The 26,252-nt window shown below is 36.5% G+C and overlaps 1 protein-coding gene across 4 annotated transcripts in view; it reads right to left on the bottom strand.

Annotated features, from left to right (window-relative positions):
* Positions 1-26,252, bottom strand: part of LINGO2 (leucine rich repeat and Ig domain containing 2) — a 508,494-nt gene that overhangs the window by 81,507 nt on the left and 400,735 nt on the right. Inside the window, exon 1 of one of the 4 annotated variants that reach the window (XM_040481443.1) lies at positions 23,422-23,760. The exons of the other annotated variants lie outside the window; for them this stretch is intronic. The gene's annotated coding sequence lies outside the window, so the exon portion shown is untranslated. Of the gene's footprint in view, positions 1-23,421; positions 23,761-26,252 lie in introns of those variants that run through there. 4 annotated transcript variants of the gene reach the window in all.

Below are 26,252 nucleotides of genomic sequence, written 5' to 3' on the forward strand. Positions count from 1 at the left end.
TTAGTGCTGCCTACCTTAAGGACTGCTGCTGTTGGCTATCACCCCTTGAGCTCCTACTACTCAAGAGCTACTTTGCCCAAGCTGCCTCCAAACCTTAAACAACATTCCAAGGAAGTTTTTTATTAATCCTAATTTACTGACAAAACACCTGAGGCTCAGAGAATTTAACCACCATCTCCCATAACACACAGACTAATTAGTAGAACCACAACTTTCAACCTGGGGATGACTGGTTCCAAAACTAATGTTTTTTTTTTTTTTTTCCCTACTACAAAAATACACGCTATTTTCTTGATGTACTGCCCACTACGTATCGGGCACTGAGCTGGGTGCTACAACAATAAAGGGATGTTTACAGTATATGTTCTGCCCTTGAGAAGTTTTCAATGTGGAAGGAAAGACAGTCACTTGCTGACAGTATCTATGGTAGGAAGGCTTTATCAAGTGGAGTCTCATTCTCTGGCTAGGTATAATCATATCAGAGGACTGCTGCTAACATTTCCTCCATAGAACCCAGAGTCTAAATACAGTGAAATACCAGAAAGTTACCACTGTGGAAGCTGAAAAAATGTCCTTTCAAAAGATAGCCAAGACTTGCTTTGTCTAAATCTAACACCTATCTCTTCATATAACACTTTGTTAACTGTTTTCCCAGAATTTGGAGGTAGAAGAGACTCATAGCAAAGAAGCCAAAGTCTGGCCTTAGGTCCAGATCAACAACCCTCCATGAGTTCATAAGGAATGGTAGAGAACAGTGGAATGGACACTTAGGCTGTTGTCTTAATATTCAAACTGTGCTGAATAACTGAACTTCTGGAAACCACTTCTTATGTGTGTGCTTTGCGTATAAAATCTACTCTGAATTTCCCTTGAGTAAAAATAGTAATACCAATTGTAGGTAGGGTATAAGGTGTGCTGCGTGTTTTTGTGCACATATGTGGGTGTATGCGTGAGAGAGAGTATGCAAGACAGCATGGCAAATATTGGCTAAAACAGAAGGTCATTTTAAGAAGGGGATTTTTAAAATCCAATCCAAATGAACTTTCTGATTTTTTAAAATCTCAGTTCTGATTTACCAAAGCTTACAGTCTATCAACAACAAAAAAAGAGAGTTACAGAAAAAAAGAATAATTGGAACTTGATCTAATCAAATCACTTCATATTTGGCAGAGATGATTTGGACCCAGAGAACTTAGATATTCTCTCAGGGCTGCGTATGTAGTGACAGATTATAATTTATGTATTTTTTTTCCTTATTCATGGCACTTTACCTTACAACATACAAGTTTGTAGTTGTGATTATTGCAATTTGGAAATTTTTACAACTTGTTCAACTTGGAGTGAGGAGTGCAGACATAGGCGTCAACCCCAAGTAAAAAGATTTCTTCTTTTAAAACCCACCAACTATTCTAGCACCACCTCCTTTGCAGTAACTAAGCCAATGAGGTATGGTAGAAATAAAACAGTGTTAGATTCAGACAGAGCTGGTTTATAAGTTTAGCCCTATGACTTTGACTTTCCTAGCTATATGATTTTGGCTAAGTTACAGAAATTATCTGAAGTGGGGAGAATAAAATTTACCTTGCTACATGCTTCTGAAGATTTAATTAAATAAAGTATATTAAGCACCCAGTTTACTACTGGTACAAATATTAGTCAGTGTCCAAGTCTGGTGAAAATGGTGGATACAAATGAGTTAGGGTCTACATAGGTCATACTTCCTTTTCTTCCACATTTGCTTTCCATTTAAAACTCTAACTTCCTGACTTTGAAAGGCTGACTGTAGGACCACCTCTTGAAATAAGATAAGTGACCTAATTTACTTCATTATGAACGGACCTGATTTACTTTGTTATGATACGTGGAGTAAGATGCTAAGACTATACATGAGGGTTCTAAAATAATGGCTCTGTGAAGGATGGAGGCTCAACTTAGTGCTATGGAATGTCTGCAACTGGGTCCACGGCAGTGTCATTCTTTAAATCCTTATCTATGCCCTCTTTCATCAGGAAGTATCTGCAGCTGACGTTACCCCTATCCCTCAAGAATGAGAAATGGTCAAAAGCCAGAATGTCATTGGCCCACAAGAACCCAACAGCTACCATTTTGTTGCTAAATCTTTGCTACGTTTATTGCCTGTAAAACATCTGTCTTGTCACCATTGCCTTGCATTGTTGATGTTCTGTCCTGCTGCATCAGGAAACATCTTCTTGTTGTGGGAATAGCTGTTTTTGAAAGACTGAGAATAGAAAATTCACCCCATTAATACCTATTAATCCACCATAATCATCACCTACCATTTGGCCCTTCTTGCTCTACTCTGCAGAAATCAGTGTGTTCCAAGTCAAACTGTCAACTTATATAAAACTGTCAAGGCCAACAAGAGGGCTCGGGGAGTCACTGGTATACATTGGCAGTTTGATGATGAGATAGGTCTTTGACTGTCATGTGAATATTTTTAATGACATACTCTGGTTTCCTTGAATTTTGTATAGATGTTATAGCAAAGAAGGTTACTTAACCAAAGGCCATCCTTTTTCATCCTGAATGCTGGTATTAGCTTGTACAGGATATGAAAGGGAACTATAAAGCTTAAAGGAATTTTTTTCTACACATTAAATTTCATTGTGTGCCTTATGGAAAAATTCACACCTTTAATCTATTTTTCAGTGTTGTGTATCCATTTCAAAATCCCACTAGAATCTCAAGATGATAATGTGCTTGCTTCCTTCCTGTTCTGCAAGGAACAATACCTTAAATTCTTTACTCTCCCTCCCCTTCTCCTCCTTGTATGTTACATTTGACTGCTTTCCTCCTTCTTCCCTTTAACAACTATTAATAATTATATAAGTGACAATTCTTAATAATATCGGAGAAAAGTAATTAATGTTGCCTTCTCTTATGGATCTAGAATTGCCAGATGCCTGGTGCAGTAGCATGGGGGAGGGGTGAGGAGCAGAAATAGTGTAAACATTTCCACAGAAAACAAGTACATTCTGGTCTAATGTAATGTAATATAATTTTAGTACATTTCATGAATCAAATAAAAACAGTTCCCAGAAGCACCCATGCAAAAATAGGGGCACCCTGCCTGATCTAACCCCTGGTGCTAATGAGACACTCTGTGGGACCGTCTGGCTGCACTGACCAGACAAGTAGAAGATGTCAGTGTGTACCTCTTGGGCATTTGAAGCTGGCACTTTTCAAATTTCCTTGCTGCCTGGCAGGGGAAACACTTCCTCAGACACATGTTAAAATTGTAGTAAGAGTGGAATAATAAGGCTCTGGCAAGTCCTATTTCAGAGAACCAGCTTGCTTACCAAGTGTGTTGATCGTGTGTCCTCAACACATACATACACACATCACTTAAGAGCATTGACTACTCTTTATACCTCATATGGAGGAAGAATATTCATTTGAGAAAGCTTACTCAAAAGTAATCTGTTGAGTGATACACAGTATGTAAAAGAAATGTGGTTGAGGGTGAGGAGTCAGAGAATTGGAGATGGGAACCAAAATCATGCAAATGCCTATCTGCTTAATAATATTAAAAAAAGAACACTTCCTTGTTCAAAGCTTAAAAAGCATAGGAAATGCTATTGTAGCTGTTGCTCTATTTTTAAAAATATTTATGAAAAGTTTCAAGCATATACAAAAGAATGAGATAATGAATTCCCATGTACCCATCACCAAACTTCAGCAATGATTAAATTACGGCCAATTTTTTTTCATCTGCCCTCCTCATCTCCACCCAATCCTCCACCCTTGTATTAGACTGAAACAATCCTGACCTGATTACATTTTTAATAATTCAGTATATATCTCTAAAAACTCTTTAAAAGTCAGTGAAAGCTAGAAACTCAAAACTTCTTTATTATCATCAAATATCCATTTAATCAATGTTCACTTTCCCCAATTAATTCCATTTTTAAAAAAATTCTATTTTTTACATTGTGTTTGGATCAAGTCTCAACTAAGGTCATCAAATTGCAATTGATAGGTGATATATCTTTTACTTATCTTTCAATCTAAGTTTTTAATCACAGGGTTTCAAGTAACCTTTGAATTCTAAACTCCTGTTCCTTGTACTAGAGATTGTAAATCTGCCTTTAAAACAACTTGAGCCAACATAAATGTCCAAATATGGAGAAGTAGTTAAATAAACAGTGGTGTGTGCTTTTGGTTAAATATAGTTGAAAGAATGCCCTCTCTGGGGAACCTAGGGGAAGTTATTTTTGAACTTCATTGTATCATTTGTAAAATGAGAATAAAGGAATAAATTAAACTCAAAGACTAAATAAATTGATATACATGCATCTATCACAGTGATCAGTGCATAACATCATGACATGCTGGGATGTTTTTGATATAATTTTAACATATTTAATACTCAGACATTTTAAATGGACACTCTATATTTCCCTCTCAATTAAAAATGCTAAGTTGTAGCTGAGCAATGAGGGTACTATCCCAGGGAACAAGAAATGGACACTGCCTCAGATATCATTGGTTTCCTAGGAGACTATCTGAAAGTCACATTTGTGAAGTAACAGCAGGAATTTCCAAATTTCAAAGTTGCCCTTTTTTTCACATGAATAGTTTGGCATTATAAGGTTCACACCAAAGCATATAGTAGTTAAAGAGAATTTTAAAAGCATCAAGAAAAAAGAAGACAGCTACATACTAGGGAAACTCCATAAAGCTATAAGCAGATTTTACAGCAGAAAGTTTGCAGGCCTGAAGGGAGTGCCATGATGCATTCAAAGAGCTGAAAATAAAATCTTCAGATTTTTCAGCCCAAAATCTTCAGATCTATCCAGCAAGGCTAGATCGTTCAGAATAGAGGAAGAGATAAAGAGTTTCTCAGACAAACAAAAGTTAAAGGAATTCATGACTACTAAACCAACCCTACAAGAAATGTTAAAGGAGACTCTCTGAGTGGAAAGGAAAGACCATAAGTAAGAATAAGAAAAGTAGGAAGCATAAAGGCAGTAAAAATAAGTAAAAATCAGTCAAGGGACTCACAAAATAAAAGGATGTAAAGTATAGTACCATATACCTAAAACATAGGAAGAGGAGGAGTAAAGAGTGGGTTTAACCATAAGCCACCATCAACTTAATACAGATTGCTATATGCAGAGGATGCTATATACAAACCTAATGGTAATCACAGATCAAAACCCAGCAACAAATATATAAAAATAAAGAGAAATGAATCCAAGCATATCACTAGAGAAAGTCAACTTATGGTGAGAGAAAAAAGTAAGAGAAGAAAGCAATGGAGATAAACTACAAAAACAACAATAAAACAAGAAAAAAATGGAAATAAATAAATACATACTTATGAATAATCACTTTCAATGTAAATATACTAAATATTGTTATCAAAAGACATAGGGTAACTGAATAAATAAAAAGAATAATAAGACCCATCTCTGCCTAGAAGAGACCCATTTCAGATTAAAGACACCTGCAGATTGAAAGTGAAGGGATGGAAAAATATTTATCAGTCAAATGGCTGTTGAAAGAAAGCTAGGATAGCAATACTTATATTTGAAAAAAACTTTAACACTGTAACAAGAGATAAACAAGGGCACTATATAATCATTAAGGGAAGACTAACGAGAGGATGTAAGAATTATTAATTTTTTTTAAATTTTTTTTAACGTTTATTTATTTTTGAGACAGAGAGAGACAGAGTATGAACGGGGGAGGGGCAGAGAGAGGGAGACACAGAATCAGAAGCAGGCTCCAGGCTCTGAGCCATCAGCCCAGAGCCCGACGCGGGGCTTGAACTCACGGACCGCGAGATCGTGACCTGAGCCGAAGTCGGACGCTTAACCGACTGAGCCACCCAGGCGCCCCAAGAATTATTAATTTTTATGCACCCAAATACATAATGCAATAAATAATTAACAAAAAATAATCAATTGTAATAAGAAAATAGTAGGGTGCTTTTAATACCCCACTTACATCAATGGACAGATCATCCAAACATAGAATCAACAAGCAAACAGTGACTATGAACGACACATTAGAACAGATGGATTTAACAGATATATTCAGAATACTCAACCCTACAACAGAATATACATTCTTTTCAAGTACACATAGAATACTTTCCGCATGGATCACTTGCTAGGCTACAAAACAATTCTCAACAAATTCAAAAAGACTGAAGTCATACCATGCATCTTTTCTTACCACAGCACTATGAAACTAGAAGTCAACCACAAGAAAAAAATCTGGAAAGACCACAAATACATGGAGATTAAATAATATGCTACTAAACAATAAATAGGTCAAGCAGGAAATCAAAGGAGAAATCAATAAATACATGGAAACAAATGAAAATGAAAACAACAGTTCAAAACTTTTGGGATGCAGTAAAAGCAGTTCTAAGAGGGAAGCATATAGCAATGCAGGTGTATCTCCAGAAGCAAGACCAATCTCAAATAAACAATATAACCTTATACATAAAAGAGCTAGAAAAAGAATAAAAAAAACCTAAAAGTGCCAAAAGGAAGGAAATAATAAAGATTGGAGCAGAAATAAATGATACAGAAACAAACAAACAAACAAAAAAGAACAGATCAATGAAATCAGAAACTCGTTCTTTGAAAAAAAATCAACAAAACTGACACAACTTTAGGCTGACTCAAAAAAAAAAGAGGATTTAAGCAAAATCAGAAATATAGGAGAACAGCCAACACTACAAAAATACAAAGGATTTTAAGAGAATATTATGAAAAATTACATGCTAACATGTTGAACAACCTAGAAGAAATGGATAAATTCCTAAAAACATATAACCTACAAAAACTAAATCAGAGAGAAAGAGAAAGGTTTAACAAACTGATTATCAGCAATAAAATTGAATCAGTAATCAAAAAACTTCCAAGAAACAAAAGTCCCAAGTGAATTCTTCAAACATTTAAAGAAGAGTTAATACCTAATCTTCTCAAACTATTCCAAAGAAATAGAAGAGGAAGGAAAACTTCCAGATTCATTCTATGAGGCCAAGATTACCCTGATACCAAAACCAAATAAAGACGGCACTAACAAAGGGAACTACAGGCCAGTATCTCTGATCAGCATAGATGCAAAAATCCTCAACAAAATACTCATAAACAGAATCCAACAATACATTAAAAAATCATTCACCATGATCAAGTGGGATTTATTCCTGGGATGCAAGGTTGATTTAATATTCACAAATCAGTCAATATGCTACATCACATCAATAAGAGAAAGTATAAAAACTATATGATCATTTCAATAGATGCAAGAAAAAACATTTGACCAAGTACAACATACATTCATGATGAAAAACCCTGAACAAAACAGGTTTAGCAGAAACATACCTCTACATAATAAAGGCCATATATGAAAAAACCACATCTAACATCATACTCGATGGTGAAAACCAGAGTTCTTCCTTAAGGTCAGCAACATGGCAAGGATGTCCACTCTTACCATTTTTATTCAACATAGTACTGGAAGTCCTAGCCACACTAACCTGACAAGAAATAAAAAGCATCCTATTTGGTAAAGAAGAGATAAAACTTTCACTATTTGCAGATGACCTGATACTATATACAGAAAACCTGAAAGACTCCACCAAAAACCACTATAGCTGAAAAATGAGTTCAGCAAAGTCACAGGATACAAAATTAATCTACAGAAATCTGTTGCATTTCTATACACTAATAATGAAGCAGCAGAAAGAGGAATTAAGAAAACAATCCCACTTACAATTGCATCAAAAATAATAAAATACCTCAGAATAAGCTTAAGCAAGGGGATAAAAGACCTCTTCTCTGAAAACAATAAAACACTGATGAAAGAAATTGAAGGTACACAAACATGTGGAAAGACATCACATGGTCATGGATTGTAAAAACAAATATTGTCAAAACGTCTATACTACCCAAAGCAACTTACATATTCAATGCAATCCCCATCAAAATACAAACAGTATTTTGCAGAGGATGAGAACAATCAATCCTAAAATTGTATTGAACCACAAAAGACCTTGAAGAGCTAAAGCAATCTTGAAAAAGAAAAATAAATTTGGAGGTATCACAATTCCAGACTTCAAGTTATAGTACAAAACTATAGTAATCAAAACAGTATGGTACTGGCATAAAAACAGATACATAGATCAATGGAACAGAATAGAAAGCCCAGAAACAAACCCACAGTTAAATGGTCAATTACTATTCAACAAAAGAGACAAGAATATGTAATGGGGAAAAGACAGTCTCTTCAACAATTGGTGTTGGGAAAACTGGACAGGTGCATGCCAAAGAATGAAACTGGGCCGCTTTCTTACATCATACACAAAAGCAAACTCAAAATGGGTTAGAAACTAAATTTGAGACCAGGAACCATAAACATCATAGAAGACAGCACAATCAGTAATTTCTCTGACATCAGCCATAGCAAGATTTTTTTTCTAGATATGTCTCTTGAGGCAAGAGAAACAAAAGTAAAAAACTATTGGGACTATATCAAAAAAGAAAAAAAAAAACCTTCTTCACAGCAAAGGAAATAACCAACAAAACTAAAAGATCATCTACAGAATGGGAAAATATATTTGCAAATGACATATCTGATAAAGAGTTAGTACCCAAAATAAAGAACTTCTGTAACTCAGAACCAAAAAAAGAAATAAACCAATTTAAAAATGGGCAGAAGACAGAACAGATACTTTTCCAAAGAAGAAACAGATGGCCACAAGACACATGGAAAGATGCTCAACTTCACTCATTATCAGGAAAATACAAATCAAAACCAATGAGATATCACCTCACACCTGTCAGAATGGCTAAAAATCAAAACTCAAGAAATAACAAGTATTGGTGAGGACGTGGAGAAAAATAAACCCTTGTGCACTGTTGGTGGGCATGCAAATTGGTGCAGTCACTGCAGAAGACAGTATTGAGTTTCCTCAAAAAATTAAAAATAGGACTTCCCTACCATCCAGTAACCTCGATATTAAGTATTTACTCAAATATGGAAGCACTAATTCAAAAGGATATATGCACTCGTATGTTTATTGCAGCACTATTTACAATAGCCAAATTATGGAAGCAGCCCAAGTGTCCAATGATAGATTAGTGGATAAAGAAGATGCGGCATACACAACGGAATATTATTCAGCCATTTAAAAGAATGACAAGCACCAAACCAGACTCTTACCTATAGAAAACAGATCATTACCAGAGGGGAGAAGGGTGGGGGGATGGGTAAGAAGGTAAAGGGTATTAACAGTACACTTATTTTGATAAGCACTGGGAGAAAAAAGAGTTTAGCCTCAAGAAAATGTTTTGAGATTTGTTTGGTTTCATTTTTTTAAGTACACGGAAAACGTGGAATCAACAATACGGTAGTTCTAACCAGGCAGGATGAGGGAACAATTTAACCCATGCTGACACAAGGGAGAGTCCAGAAAGAAGGGAGAATTAGGAGAGGTAGGTGAGAAGCTCATGCGTCTTGACTTTTCCTATGAAGCAGATGTTTTCAAGTGTGGGAAGACTCTTCCCAATGTTGAAGAGAAAGCTGAAGGCACAGGGCTGTTACCTTTTGTCCATTTGGAAGAACCTCACCTTCAACTCAAGATGACATCCAAAGTAATGTAGGAGAGATGGTGTAAAACTGGTTAATAAAAATGGCTCAATAGATGAGCATAAAAACAGTTTCCCTGACTCCCTCCAAATCCTTCATGCATATTCCATTCTGGATTCTCACTGTCTCAGTAAGCTCAGGAAGGTGGATATGAGGGTTCTGAGGTGGCCAGTGAGCTGGCAGAAGTAGGCTTTGGAAGAAAAGAAAAACCTGAAAACTCTTCCCCAATACCATGATCTCACATAAGCCATTTACCTGTCCACCTCACCTCCCTGCTCCCAACAAACAAACAAACAAACAAACAAACAAACAAACAAACAAAATCCTCCCAGATGCTATCTTGTAAAGAGGCAGAGGGAGGGAAGGAAATCTGAAATATGCTTAGATTTAACCCAATCCTGAGGAAGGAAGAGGGTTGAACTTTACTGACTCTTTCACAGACACAGGCTGTTTAAGCCAGAAAAGACTAAGACATCAATCGTCAAGTTTAAGTGTTCCAACTACTTACCAGGTTGATGAGAAAATTAAATCAGCTCTAGCAATTTGAAAATCTGTATTCTCTTGGCACATGTAGTTGTATCATGTAATTTGATTCCTTAATACACAATGATAAAGGGAAAAAAGAATTTAAAATTTAATGCCAAGTTAGATTATATAGCCATGTAGAACAAAGCTTTAGAAAATGGAAAAAAGATCAAGAATAATCACTATAAAATGTAAATAACGGTTGTCTTTAGTTTTGGGACCCGAGGGTTCTATGCTTCCCTATTTTATTTAATCATAATACTTTCATTTGATATGGAAAACATATTTTTAAACCTGGGGAATTTACCACATGGAACACATTACATTTAATAAACAATGATTGAGCACTGATGTTTCACAAGCACTGCACTAAGCACCATGGTAGATACAAAGATAGATGAGACATTGTCCCAATGCCAAAGGAATTCACAGCATGGTGGGAGAAACACATGGGTAAGTGGCAAGGGGAATTCAACATCTACTGTGCCCTAGCTACAAGAAATTGAATTTTGCCATCTAATTCTACCCACCCTCAGAGGACTTCAATTCAGTTTGATGAGGAAAAAGAAAGAGGAAAATGAGGATCATTCCTAAATGTTTCCTTCATTTACACATCTGTGCTTTAAAAAAAAATAGGTAGGGGCGCCTGGGTGGCGCAGTCGGTTAAGCGTCCGACTTCAGCCAGGTCACGATCTCGCGGTCCGTGAGTTCAAGCCCCGCGTCAGGCTCTGGGCTGATGGCTCAGAGCCTGGAGCCTGTTTCCGATTCTGTGTCTCCCTCTCTCTCTGCCCCTCCCCCGTTCATGCTCTGTCTCTCTCTGTCCCAAAAATAAATAAAAAATGTTGAAAAAAAAATTAAAAAAAAAATAGGTATACAATGAGGGTGCTCTATGCCTTCACTAATGGACAAAGCTTGGTATTTATGTATTGGAGACTTTCATGCATTTATTGGGATACTTGAGGTTCAACTGAAACACTTTCTTAGGGATGACATCATGAAGCCATCTATTGGATGCACCACTTAAAAATGAGGTCTGTTATTTCAAAAATTAACTTGCTTGAGATGCAGTACACAACTCATCTATTCACAAATATAGTTTACTTTTGTGTGATAAACAATTAAGAGTCAAACTTTAGAGTTGTAAAGGACATTAGAGTTCATCTAGGTTAGTAGTTTTCAAACTTGAGCATCCATCAGTATCACCTGGGGGTCTTGTTAAAACAGACTATCGGGTGCCCGTATGGCTCAGTTGGTTGGACATCCGACTTTTGATATCATCTCAGGTCATTATCTTGCAGTTTGTGAGTTTGAGCCCCATATTGGGCTTCATGCTGACAGTGCGCAGTCTGCTTGGGATTCTTTCTCTCTCTCTCTCTCTCTCTCTCTCTCTCTCTCTCAAAAATAAATAGTCAACTTAAAAAAACAAACAAACATAGATTGCTACCTGATTGACTTCTGGGGTGGGCTCCACTCATTTGCATGCCTAACAACTGTGGTTTCCGGCTGATGTTAGTGGTCCTCAACCTACACTTTGAAATCACTCATCTACACTCTCTCTCCCTCTCTCTCTCTGTGTCTCTGTTTCTCTCTCTCATTCAGAAATAAATAAATAAATAAATAAATAAATAAATAAATAAATAAATAAATTTTAATTTTTTTTTTCAACGTTTATTTATTTTTGGGACAGAGAGAGACAGAGCATGAACGGGGGACGGGCAGAGAGAGAGGGAGACACAGAATCGGAAACAGGCTCCAGGCTCCGAGCCATCAGCCCAGAGCCCGACGCGGGGCTCGAACTCGCGGGCCGCGAGATCGTGACCTGGCTGAAGTCGGAGCTTAACCGACTGCGCCACCCAGGCGCCCCATAAATAAATTTTAAAAAGGAGCACCTGGGTGGCTCAGTTAAGTGTCCAATTCTTGATTTTGGCTCAGGTCATGATCTCACAGACAGTCATGAGATTGAGCCCCATTTAAGATTCTCTCTCTCTTCCCCTCTCTCTACCCCTCCCCCACTCACTCTCTCAAATAAACAAACAAGTAAAATAAATAAATAAATAAATAAATAAATAAATAAATAAATAAATAAATAAAAATAGAAATCGTTAATCTAGATCAACTTCCTTTGTAATTTAGCAATCTTTTCCTGTAAACTTGGTCTCTGCTCAAATACCTCAAAGGAGGAGACACTCACTAAAATACAAAAAAACACCTATAAACAAAACAAGCCATGATATGAATACAAAAATACATAGTGAAATATCAATAATAAAGAAACACAGGGGAGAAGACCATCCTTGATGAAGACCATCCTTGATGAGATAATTTACCGTTCATTGCCTATTAAAGTAGCTAATAAATTAGAAACATTGTTCTTATTGCTGGTCAAAGTGTAGGCAATCTGTTATTTTCATTTATTTAGAGTGACCATTTAATTTGATATACTACTTTTGGAAAGCAAAATTGAAGAATAAAATAGATGAATATATTCCTATCCAGTCATTTTAGTCTCTAGAATTTCTTCTAACGACATAATTCAACAGAAACAAAAGTGTATGCACAGAACAGCTATGTATGATTCCAAAAGACTAAAAAAAAGCATAAATGTCTTAGAGGAAGAGATTCAATAAAATCAACTCCCTGAAATATTATGCAGTAATTAAAATAGTTATGAATACATAGAAATGTTTAAAACAACATAATCAATGAAAAAAGCAACATACATGTACTTTTGCATTTTATATCTTTAGGGTATATGCTATTCTGACTGTAAAAAGGTAAATGCATGTGTATGTAAAATGGAAAATGCGGAGGTGCTAATAGAGGAGGATTATGTTTTTATTCAACTATTTAATTTAGTATTCCTTAAATTATTAGTAAACATTATTTAAAAATTTTAAACTGTTCCCATTATAAATTAAAAATAATTTTGAATTCTCATTCTGTCATGGACTTAGTTATCTCTTAACTGAAAATTTGTGTCTGAAAATGTGATAAATGTATATAAAATCCTTATGCACATTAGCAATGTGCAACAAGGCAGCATCAAGCGCTTTGTGGCATTATCATCATCCACGCATTCACCTAGCAAATTTTTTTTTTGTAATTATTTTTTTTTTGAGAGAGAGAGAGAGCAAGCAGGGGAGGGGGGAGAGAGAGAGAGAGAGAGAGAGAGAGAGAGAGAGAGAATCCCAAGCAGGCTTTGTGCTGTCAGTGTAGAACCTGACACAGGACTCAGTCCCACAAACTGGGAGATCATGACCTGGGCCCAAACCAAGAGTTGGACGCTCAAGCAACTAAGCTACCCAGGCACCCCTTAATACTAATACTCCCCACTCTGGGATAACAGTTAAGAGGATATCACTATGATAATTGGGGACATTTGAGTATGGATCATAAATAATGTTGTCCTACCACTGTCAAATGCCTTATATGTACTAATGTTTTCATGGTTATGTAGAAGAGAATTGTAGGTACTCACACATACATGCTGAAATAGTTAAATATTCGGAACAATATGCCATCGTTTGTAATTTATTTACAAATATTTATGCCATTAAAATGTTTATGTATTTATTATATAGGTCTGTGAATATATATTCAGAGAGCACTTGTGTGCATGTGGGAAAATGTTCAAATTTGGTGATTTTAGATGAAGCGTATTGTATGTTCACTTTGTTACCTTCTTCCTTCAGGTAAAATCACCAAATTTGAACATTTGTATGCTATCCTATCAGAAGAAATTGAAAAAAGGATGAAACACAGTTCTGTTTTTAGCTAACCCCTTTCTCCAAGATATTCTCCATGCTTTTATTTACCTATATATAATGCTGTGTGACAACCATCATTTCAGGAGGACTTCTGGCTGTGACAGCTAGGTGAGGCACATTTCATGGTATCAGAAAAACAGACATCATCCTAACTCTAGCATTCTCAGCCAGTATAAATTTTGTTTACTCCAATGGAAAGACCAAGCCCATAAGAAAGGATACCCTCAGACATTATTGGAACAAGTTCGTAACAAATATGACAAATCCCCAGTCTCCTGCAGAAAAGTTAATCTATTTTCAAAGTATCTCTCTACAGCATTCTATGTTCTTACATCTGGTCTACTGAGTACACATTATTTTTCATATCTCTCATTAATTCTGGAAACAATCCTAGCAACTTCCATTTGTTGAATACCCATATGCAACAGGTCTTTTGGCTATTTGTATATGTGATATTCACTTATCCAAAAATGTATTTATTAAATGAATATTACATACCAGGCACTGTTCTAGGCATTGGTGATAAAGCAGGGAACAACAGATATAAATCTCTACCTCTTAGATCTGATTATATCCTGATGATCTCACTCAAACCTCATTTTTGACCTTTAGTTTTCACAGTAAACCCCAAAGGGAGTCTCGAGGTAAGATTTCAAACCTTGCCTAGTATAACAGTTGCATTCCAATCATACCCTTTCAAATTCCAAAGTACCATTTTTCTTCTGTAGCAGCCTCCTTCTTTCCAGTAAAACAGCATCACTGGAACTTGAGGAAATTTGCAAGGTGGTGTAGTGTTTTAAACAGAGTTATGATCAAGAATAAAGGTGTGCCTGTCATAGAACCATACCATCCTCTGCCCACCTCCCCCCACCCCCCCAAAAAAGGATACATAGGTTAAGAATATTTAAGAGTCTGGGATGCAGAGTTTGCACAGTGAAATGTTGAAATTCTTGCATTTAACAATAAAACTGAGTATAGAATATTCAAAGTCACAATTGCCCTGGGCACTGTAGGCATTGCCTCCAATTCCATGTGTCCTGTCTCTCATTATACAGTTTGGGTTGTCTCTTGCACTGTGATCTCATCACTTTGATATGCTAAGGAGCTCTGAATCAGCAGTGGGTGAATTGGGCCCAGCCAGTGTTCCAAATTTAAATTTTAATTCATTAAAGAAGCACGGAGTTCTCTGCAGTGAATTGAACAACAAAATTATGAATTCTGAAAAAGCCCAAATATATTCCTATGGCAACTTGATCTTTGACCAAGTAGGAAAGTGCTTCAAGTTTGAGAACTGCTTAATAATGAATACAACAATAATCCTCAAGAATAGAAATTTAAAGTACTAATACCAGCAATTAGAAGTAATGACTAGTTTATTAGGCTATCATTTGAACATTATTTCCGCTTCAACACAAAGCACACTGCTCACACCTCATGCATAGGAAGCAGTATCCACTGTAGGGAATTTGGGGGCTTCCACCAAGTCAAAGAGCATAGTTCTGGGACTGTTGGTTGTTACTATTGAGCGCATCATTTCACACAGACAGGCCAGGACTGGCTCTAGCACCATCTGCCAGGGAGGACACAATGCAGCCAGGAGGTCCTTCATCACCAGCACTCGACACCTAATTTTTTTTTTTTAATTTTTTTTTTCTTTCAACGTTTATTTATTTTTGGGACAGAGAGAGACAGAGCATGAACGGGGGAGGGGCAGAGAGAGAGGGAGTCACAGAATCGGAAACAGGCTCCAGGCTCCGAGCCATCAGCCCAGAGCCTGACGCGGGGCTCGAGCTCACGGACGGCGAGATCGTGACCTGGCTGAAGTTGGACGCTTAACCGACTGCGCCACCCAGGCGCCCCATCGATACCTAATTTTATAGCATGGATTTTTCATGTGAACTTGTGGCACAGGTCCTCAAGGATAGGACTGAGCAATCCTAGCTCTCACAGCAAGAACCTCTGCTATTCACTCCTAAGCTTTCAGACAGAAAGGGTCTCACAATGACAGATGATGAATTAAAGCCCCAAGGAGATCAAAGGTAAGTGGGAGAGACGGGATGTCTATTAGTTCTCAAATGCAATAAATTTGGCATGAAAGTGTGTCCTCACAGGAAAATACCAATTATTTGGAAATTTTATGTGAAAGTTATTTGAGCTTGCAGACACTAGATAATTCATACTGTAGTTCACTTATTGTATATATGCATAAATAAAAATCTGCACTCAAATTTGGTTCTGAGTCCTTTTCTGGAATACCATAGTTTGTTGCAGGTTCAGGTAGTGTTTACAATCAAGGCATTATGGCCAGTGTCAGGGGTTGCAAACTAAACCTCTAGTCTAGAGGTTCTCAACTCTCGCTGTGAGTTAGGATCACCTGGACAATTTTAAAATAAAGTCATGTCCAGACTTCAGACAAGATTCTGATATAATAGGTCTATATTGGATACTGGTATTTTTTAAAAAGCAGGGATATAAATGCTAAAGGCAGGGAATAATCTCAGCTACTTTTGATTCTCAAAGCTGATTATGTCTTCCCAGATGGACCATAAGTTGCTTGCAAATGGAATTATGGCTCCTGATTTATTATTATCAGTAATAATAATAGCAGTATTATTTTCAATAGCTAGCCCCAGGAAAGATATTCAATAAAATACAAACAACTATTAATTAACAATAGTCATGGTCAGGGGAGGGAAGGAAGGCCAAGTACTATATAGTCAGTGCTTACTATCAGTTACAGGTTGTTGAGGGTCCACTATATGCACTTCTGTATCTCTAGTAATTTGTATAGAATATGTCACAAAGTGTTTGCTATAATAAATACATACTGAATGAGCAAGCTAATATCTACTGTAGATAAGAAAAATTAGAAAATGAAGCTCGAAATTCCTTATCTGGGGTCACATAATTATGTGATTCAAGATAAAGCTCATCACACCAAAAAAAGCATACTCTTTTCCAATGTTCCAATGTACCATGCTCACGAGATTTGTCCAAAGGTACTCTATGGACAACAACCTTCGTAGATATCTTGCCTTTCAGAACTAGGGGAGATGTCTGATCTATTTGTAACTTGGGTGAAAATTTTATCCCCCTTCACCAGCCAATGCTATTACTTAAAAATGTAAACTTATTACAGACACCTTTTACACAGGGCAACCTTAGCCCACCTTGTGCCACTGACCCAGCATTCCCTGAAGAGCAGAAACAAGTGGTGGACCAGCAGGTAGAAAACACAATCCAGAGAATAGAATTGATAATGTTATAGAACTGTACCTAAGTGTGATGTGGGGGCGGGGCTCTGATGGGAGAAGGGAGGAGACTGTAATTTGAACTCAAGGTGCCCATGTTCCGAGGTGCACTTGTGACCTTTTCCTTTCATGTACTTATCAGGTTGGTAAGAGAAATGCTGACCACAAGAGAAGAATGAGAGACAAATTCATGGAGAATCTAGATCTTCTCTCACCTTCTTTTCCTCTCAGTTGAGCTAGAGGAACTGTGGTTGCATCTTAGTCTTTCCTTGTGACTTTGCATTTTTGCTGGTTTGGCTGTTTTTAGCATTTTTACTTAAAGGCACCAGAAGGTGTCAAAAGGTCATTAGTAATTGATCAGAAGACAGACATTTGGTAAGATCTGCCTTGGTCTCCCTGTGTTACTGCCACACCCACATGCATATACACCAACTTCTTCCTGTCTATACCTTAACTGACGCGCAATATGTTATGAATTTTAGAGAATGAATATATGTTATATTTATTGGATGAAGTTTGAAGTTCTATAGCCAATATTTATCAAGTTTTAGAAACAGGAAACTTAAAATTCTTATCAGTGCTTATTTTTATTCCTGCCTCTAAAGTAAAGAAGGAGTAGCAATGATTTGAGTTTGTCTTTCTTTTGGTGAACAGTGACTCTCCTAATAAATAGAAAATTATAGTAAATAGATTTATAAGTAAAAACCAAAAAATCATATTGATATTATCCATGGGTATCAAATCATAAATAGAGATGATTATATTATAAATTATGATTTTCAAGGTTTTTTAAGTGTTAAGTTTTTACACTTACATCTAAGTCTTTGTTTTTTAATACTGTTATTTTATAAATATAGCCTTTCAACTATCTGAACACTACTTTCACACATTCTTCAGTCTTTCCCACTTGCCTAAGGTTACAATATTATATAAATGAGAGACTCCTTTCTATTTTTCTAAAATGTCAACACCTTTCACATAGGCTTTACTAAAACTTAATTTGCTTTCTGATGAAAACAAACCTTCCCTCCACCTCCCTGAAATAAACCTTAACAATAAAATGCGTAGCCTCCCAGAGGGAAGGTAGATTTTAATCAAGAATTTCTAGAAATCATAGTATGCTTTACTTACAGAATGCATTTCAAAGCAAAATGCTGAAAACTCTTTTCTTCTTTTCCTTATGATTTATCCTCCTGTACGAATTGGCTTTATTTCTTACATTCTTGCAGGTTTAATTCCTTATGACAGAGAAGATCTCAAATTCTCTTCCTCTTCCCTATAGTCACATGGTCTTCTCCTCTGTTTTTAAGTGGCTTGATAGCATCCTGATAGAGAAGGAAGGCATAGGTGGTGGAGAAGGGCTGCTCAGAGGAATAAGTCCCAGACGTGGACTCTGAATGGATCGTACGCCTTTCCCATTTCTTTCATGCTCAATATTGCATCTCTGTTGGGTCTCAAGACATTTATGTCAAGTCTATATGCATAAAGCATAAGAACTTAGAAAAGGAAGAAGGCCCAACTGTAATCAAGGGTGAAGTACTTTTGTGGCTTCCACACTGAATTGGACTCTTCACTGGAACATTAAGGGCTTCAATACATTTTCTCATCATTTTTCATTACTATCATGGACTTGCATAAAAAAAAAACTAGGCTTGCTTTTAAGTTAGGTTTTCATGGAAGAAAAAACTGAATTCTTCTTTGTTAACCATCTGCTATGTTACTTTAAAAATTTATCTTTTTTTAAGAGATATATTCTGAAAATTCAGTATCTTTTAAAATTTTAAATAGCTTTCTTTAGTCCTATTTGAAGCCTTTGGTCATAATTTGAGTAAGTCTTGCTTCATCTATGTGGTCACAACCTATATTGGTTTCAGAGTAGGATATGGCAACTGTGAAGAGTTTATGTTTTCATCCTAAGCACTCTTTCCATGGGAAAATTACCCTTCCCACATCCTTTGATAAATATGCAGAGTTCATGTGGTTCATCTAATCTCCTTCCCATCCAGTGATGCTCCAGTGATTTGCATATAACCCAGACCTGACTGGACAACTCTGTTCCTGGCAAAGTGATCAGCCTAAGCCAATCAGTCAATGGCAGGATCTATCAAGGAAAACATATTTTGGGATCTGCTGCTCTAAGAATGATCTTGAAGCTGACACCAGCCATTCTGTTGGTGTATGGAGAAAAACCAGGGCCCATGGTTAAGCTTATTTGAGTTGTATTTTTGTCACTTGCAACTCCAAAGATTTATACAGAAAGTTGATATGCTGGCATTTCTTTTACAGTGAAGTGTCATACTATCTTTAGCATCTTCACACTCAGCCCATTATTTTTTTATAGAATGACAGGAATGGATATGACCTTAGATTAAAATGCTACATTGTTTTTACAAAAATACTATGTTATATTAGATGTTAAGAGACTGTCTTAATTTAGGTTAATCTTAGAAGCACTTTCCATAGAGAACCCTATATAAAATGACTGCAGAGCACTATGAAATACAATTAAAATCTACAGGTTGATATAACGTTTGCTATTCTACTTTTGAAGTTACAAGTGTTATACTTACAAATGGGGTAATTGATAAGTCATTACCAAAAAAGTCTACATTAAACCAACTTGTTCTTGTCTATCCTGATAAGGTATTGGATACACTAATTTTTTCCAAAGTCTTTGTTCAGAGCAAATATATTCCCAAGGAAATACATTCCATGCCTAACTCATTTCAGAATCATCAAGCTAAGCAAGGTTAAACTTTTCTTACTTGTTATTTGCAGGACTCCTCAAAACTCTATGTTAATGGATACTGTCAATCTACAAAAAGGAGACAGTATTCAACCTTTCTTAATATTATTTAACCATGGAATCATTTGTCACTAAGCATTTTCAGGGACTAGTGTTCTACAAGATACACTTTGGGAAATTCCAGTCCATATTGTTAAAATGGGCCTTGTACACAGTGCTTGCCAGTTAACAAGGCATATTAAGAGAACTGTCCAAGTGAAAAAGAGATCTCTCTTCTTTATGTAATTTATAAAGCAGTAGGGTTGAGAATCCAGAATAAAAGGATGTGAACACCAGATCTCCCACTTACTAACTGCTCATTGAGACTGTGGTCAATAGATATTTTCTGTGAACAACAAATAGAATCTTCTCTCTTCCCAGGCTCTTCTTCTCCTACTTTTACCTGAAGTTAATTCCTTATTCTTCAAGAGAAATCTCAATCATTGCCAACCTTCCCTAATGCCCTCTCTGTTCCTATGTACTGTTATATCATAAGACATACCACACTGCATCTTGACCCCCATTATGCTTTGAGCTATCTTAAAGCAAAAAAAAAAAAATGATTTGGTCATTTTTATATCTCTGGAGATAAGCATAATTCCTGACATTTAGGCAGTTCTCAATAAACAGCTCTACCAATTCAAAAATCATCCCTCTTAGCTGTTTATGTTTGCTAATGAAGAGCTCCAGCTGCTAGTTGATATTAAAAGCCTTAATAGGTCAAAATATTTGATGCTTTCATCACTAAAATCTATTCCATTCCAGTAGACTCCAACATTGGTTGCTCTCACTAACGGTGGGAGTGAAGGTGTGCAATACAATCACTACCATGCCAAAAGAAAATAGAATTTATATTCATATATTTTTTTTTCTAATTAAGAAAAACTTTACAGCTATCTAAAATACTCATTGTCTTCCATACACAGTCTATATTGCAAAAGGTACTCAAGGTAGTTTAAGGCAAGAGAGGAAGTGCTACCATACATAGGTATAAAAGTGATGACCTAATTCAATCCTGGTTTTTCAACATACTTCAGTTGCTTAATTTAAGTCCAATGTTTCTATTCCTGGGCTTAAACTACATGTCACAAAATAGATAAATGGCTTTTAAAAACACTCTGCCAGCAAACCACAGTTTGAAGATACAGCAGAAATAAAAATTATACAAACACAGATGAACTATAGGCAAACTGCAAAATAGACTTTCCTGTAATTTCTAATATAGCCTTCCAGCCAATTTACAAGGTCAACACAGTAAGTCTAATTAGGAAAAAAAAAATCCAAATTTATCAAGGAATTTTAAAATATGGACTTAAACCTACTTTTTAAAATGTAATAGATTGGCTGAGATTAGCTGATGAGATGAAGACACTGCAATTCCTAAGACATTAAAAAATACACCTTATTCAATGTAATGTAATCTACTATTAAACATTTACATTTTCCTAGGTATGTTTTATATATATATATATATATACATATATATGTATATATATACATGTATAATAGTTATATATACATATATAATAGTTATATATATTTACTATATTTTAATATATATTGTTAGTATATGATATGTGTAATTATGAGTTTTATATATAGTTTATTTCTTAAGCACTGGGAATAAGTGGGATGAGTTGGGGGCATGAAAGGGCATAAAGGTATTCTGTATCACTGCCAGAAAGTCTTAAGACCAATGCTTTGTTGGAACTTCCCAGAGGGACAGGCTTGATAGTGTTCAGATGTTTAAACATTACAGACACAGATAAAAAAAAAACCCTATACTGGAAGAGAGAGGTCAGATATCAGATTCAGATGTGAAGCTGATACAGCTTGCCAGATTCCCATGGAATGCAGTCCTTAGTATTACTCTGTATTGCTACAGGATTGATAACTACCTTCTGCTCTTCCTCTTTTTCTATTCAAAGATTTCATTGAGGAATCAGTATATTCCATTTCAGGGCCATACGTTCATCAATATCCAGTTCTAGCACCATGTGTCCTAATATATATCATAATACGTATATGTACTTACACACATACATGCATTATACATATATAATTATATATACATATATATAAAATTTCTAAATGTACTTTTTTGAATAACAGCTTTACCGACATAATTTACGTATAATACAATGCACCTATTTTGAATGTACAATTCAATGGTTTTTAGGGTGTTCATAGGGTTGTGCAATCATCACCACACTTTCATCAATTCCCCAAAAAGTCCTGTACTCATTAGCAGTGACTCTGGCAACCAGTCATCTACTTTCTGTCTCTATAGATTTGCCTGTTCTGGACATTTCACATGCCTAATATATTTCCAGTATTACCTTTACTCCTAATGCTACAGTTGATTTCTACCCACATCAGATGGACATAACTTTCTCTGACATTTTTCTTGCTCTGATAGAAAGGTATCATAGAGGCAAGGCAAAAAGCCTCAGTATCAGGTTAGTTTCTGGAAAAATACTGAAATTGCTAAATACAGCTAGGAACAATTCATACTTTTTGTTTGTATGTATAGAAATGGAGGAATATAATAAAATGTCATCCATCATTACAGATTCTTTTGTTTTTAAGGCTTACACATTACACTTGATTGTTAATGCTTAATGCATTTGGAACATTTTTTTCTGGACTATGCATATTTTTTAATCCTGCCAGTCTTTCATTTACATAGTATTAATTGGGCCATGTAATATATGGCAGTTGCTTTGTGTGATTTTTACAATAATCCTGTGGCAGAAAGTAGGTCAGTATAATTATCCACATTTTAAAGTAAGGAAATTGAGACTAGAAGTAAAGTAAATGCTCCAATCATGCAACTAATACAAAGAAGAAATAAGAACTGAATTTAGGTCTTCACACTCTATCATGTGCACTTCCCACCACATTACATTCTCTACAAGCAAACCACCATAGTCCTGACATAAAGACTGTGTAAGAGCTAACTCCATAGACAACTTTAGGAAAAGACCATTTTCCTAAGTTACCTATGATTATAGTTCGGACATTGCTACATGCAACAGAAAGATTTCATTTTAAGTGCTATTGTGGGTCTGGGCATAAAGCCTTATGTAAAAAAAAAAAAAAAGAAAAAGAAAAAGAAAAAGAAAATCCCTTTTCTGGTCTGCTGTCTTCTCCAATGGTCCCAAACACAGAAAGGCTTAGATATTTGAGCTCTAGAATTCACCATTTCCTCATCCACACCTCAGTACACAATGTTCTCTACTAGTTATTAAATCCCAGTGGGTTTGTTGCAAAAAAAAAAAAAAAAAGAATAACATGAGACAAAAACTAATGTGCGATCACTTTACACAAAGATTCTTAAGCTAGGAATTCAGTAGGGGGAAAAAAAAACCACAAGGGGAAGAGAACTGGCAGATTACAAGGTCAGCCCCCATTGGCCACAGCAGTGACATAACAACATCAGAGCAATGTCTAATCACCTTACCAATCATTGTGGTCTCTTGCTGTGTCTAATACAGTGTCTCAGGGTAGACTGCCGCTCTTCTAGCTTTTAAGTGCCTTCAGCTTGAAGACACCGACATTTCCATGAGGTGTACATATTTAACCTGGGGCTGGAATCATCTTCTGCAGTCAACAGGCTGCCTATATGCAGGCTGGGTTTCCAGAATCCATTGGCACAAGTCCTCTGAGGCAAAAAAAGGGCTAAGCCAGGTAGGCCTGTAGTGATGGATCAGCTGGCCTTGTCTTGGTACAGTAACCTAATAAACTCCAACTGTGGAAGGCACCACTGGTTCTGCGAAACCCGACTGTTCATAGTAACAGGACTTTTTCCAAGGCGGTTGGTGAGAAATTCAAGTGGTCCTGTCTGCTAGTAATATCCGGGGCACTACCTCATCCATTTAATTAACCCCCAGAGAGCTAGCTAAGGAACTGCTCTGATTACAAAATAATGGGTCCATCAGGCACAATTAGTACCCAAGTGAAACATGGCAGTTTGCATGAAAACGACTGAAGTAAACAATACTAGGCCCTGAAAGGGGCTGTCTTCCTAATTAACCCTTAGAGGGCTAATCTGTTTGCCAGAACAAAACCTAATGTCATGCCTTTGCCAATTGGCATGCTAGGGAAATAGTTTTTGCATCAGATCTTGCTAGGCATGGCACTGGCAGGTGGAAATGCCTAATCCCTAAAGACTTACACCATGGAACACGTGTAAGACACACAGGGCTTCATGAATTTATCAAACAGTGATTTGCTAAGGCATTAATGGATATATTATAAAGAATGAATCCTAGAAAGAGTTTTAGAAAAATCCCAATTCTTGGAAACATTGCATTCATACTCTTGCTACATGAGAGCAAAACTTCTTTTTTTCTGATAGTTCCATAGAACCTAGCATAATGCCCTGCATGCATGACATGCACAGACTCAGTTGTGGGTGTGGTTTGATTCAGAGTGATATTGGGAAAGAGAAAAACTAGTGTTTTTTTCTGGACTCTAAGTAAAATAAACCAATCACTGTTTGAAAATCAATTTTAATCATCACATTTTTATTCTGAATTCTGATGAGACTTTGTATTTGTTCTTTCACTGCCATTTCTTTAGCCCCTAGAGCAGTGCCTGATATAAAGCAGGTGCTTTCTAAAATATTTGTTGAATAAGGGTATGAATGGCTTAAGAAGGGGTTACTATGAATGAGATGGTGGGTGGGCAGCAATCACCCAAAAACACAAGTTGTTTAAAAGCTGAGTGATAGAAAGGGCAATGATTTATATTTGATGTGGTAGGGTTTTTATTACCTTTACATACATGTATGATCTAAAGTATCTCCTTATTTTCAAATTATACATCTTCTAAGAGTCCAAGGTGGTCAGATTAAAGATGGTGGTTACTATTTTTAAAAAGGGGGGGGGGGCACCTGGGTGGCTCAGTCAGTTGAGTGTCCCACTTCAGCTCAGGTCATGATCTCACAGTCAGTGAGTTCGAGCCCCACATTGGGCTCTGTGCTGACAGCTCAGAGCCTGGAGCCTGTTCTGGATTCTGTCTCCCTCTCTCTGTGCCCCTCCCCTGTTCATGCTCTGTTCTGTCTCTCAAAATGAATAAACATTAAAAAAATTAAAAAAAAAAAAAAGATGGTGGTTCCTAACTGAAGCAAAACTCCTCCATTAATCCTCAGGTTTTAAGTCTTCCAGGGGCCGGCATGTGTTGGATGCAGTATGATGTGATGGTAAAATGAAGCCCATTTGGATCCATAGACCCTAACTTTGAACAGGGACTTTGCCAAAATTCTCCTATGTAAACATCTTTTATGTCTCTAAACCAAAGTTACCTTACCTATGAGAGTAATACTACTCACCTTTATCTTCATGTAAAGGACTCATAATTGTTAGTGGTGATGATGATGATTACAATAGCGATTATAATGATAAACTTTTAATTCTGATGAATAAGAAAATTATGACAGCAGCTCAAAAATTAAGCAGAGCCATACTCAATTGTTCACAGGTACAGGAAAGAACTTTGATTCAGTTATACACATGTGCACACACACTTCCATGCAGTAATGTTCTGGATAGAGATCTTGGGTATGTTTACCCAGAATAAAAGTAGCCAAAGAGGTTCTTTTGTGGCTTCTTCTATACCCAGAACAGTGTATTGGAGAGGTGTGTCCTGTACCAGGATGCAGCAGCCAGATTTGTTCAAAGCCTCTGTTGACATTCACTGTGGCAGAACTGGCACCCTGTGACATTATTTTACCTAATCTTTAAGCAAATGAAACTTACTGACTGGATACCAAAGGACAGCCTCAATTTTCTTCATAATTTTGATTATCAGATCAGCTAAGCACATATCAGATTCTCAATATGTTTGTCATCAGGAGGAGAGAACAAAGTCTGAGAAATATAACTAGTTGGCTTATATTTCACTTGGGTAAAGGAATACCAACAATCCTGGCTTTTATTTGTTTGTTAATCACAATTATTTAGATCTATGCTGTGGCACCATGGCTAGCTCTCACAGTAAGAAATCATGATCTTATGCTTAAAGGAAAAGCTTCTCAGTTGGGCTCTTTGCTCCTTTTGGTCCTAAAATTGTATCATGACCTCAGTCAGCCCCTTTGGGGCTTCCTAGATGGAAACCTTAGCTAGGAGAATAGGAATGCTCCTGAGGACTGAGCCAGGTCCCTTTCCACACTACACTTAAAGTCCCGAGCTTAGTCTCCTCTTATTGAACTGCCATTGAATGACAAGATTTACAGGGAGGGAAATGTATTCCACTCCAGGAAAAAAAGTATCTTCTGTTCTTCCTCCAAGT

The sequence above is a fragment of the Herpailurus yagouaroundi genome, unplaced genomic scaffold (assembly GCF_014898765.1).
Source record: "Herpailurus yagouaroundi ecotype Mexico unplaced genomic scaffold, PumYag 160, whole genome shotgun sequence".
Lineage (NCBI taxonomy): Eukaryota > Metazoa > Chordata > Mammalia > Carnivora > Felidae > Herpailurus > Herpailurus yagouaroundi.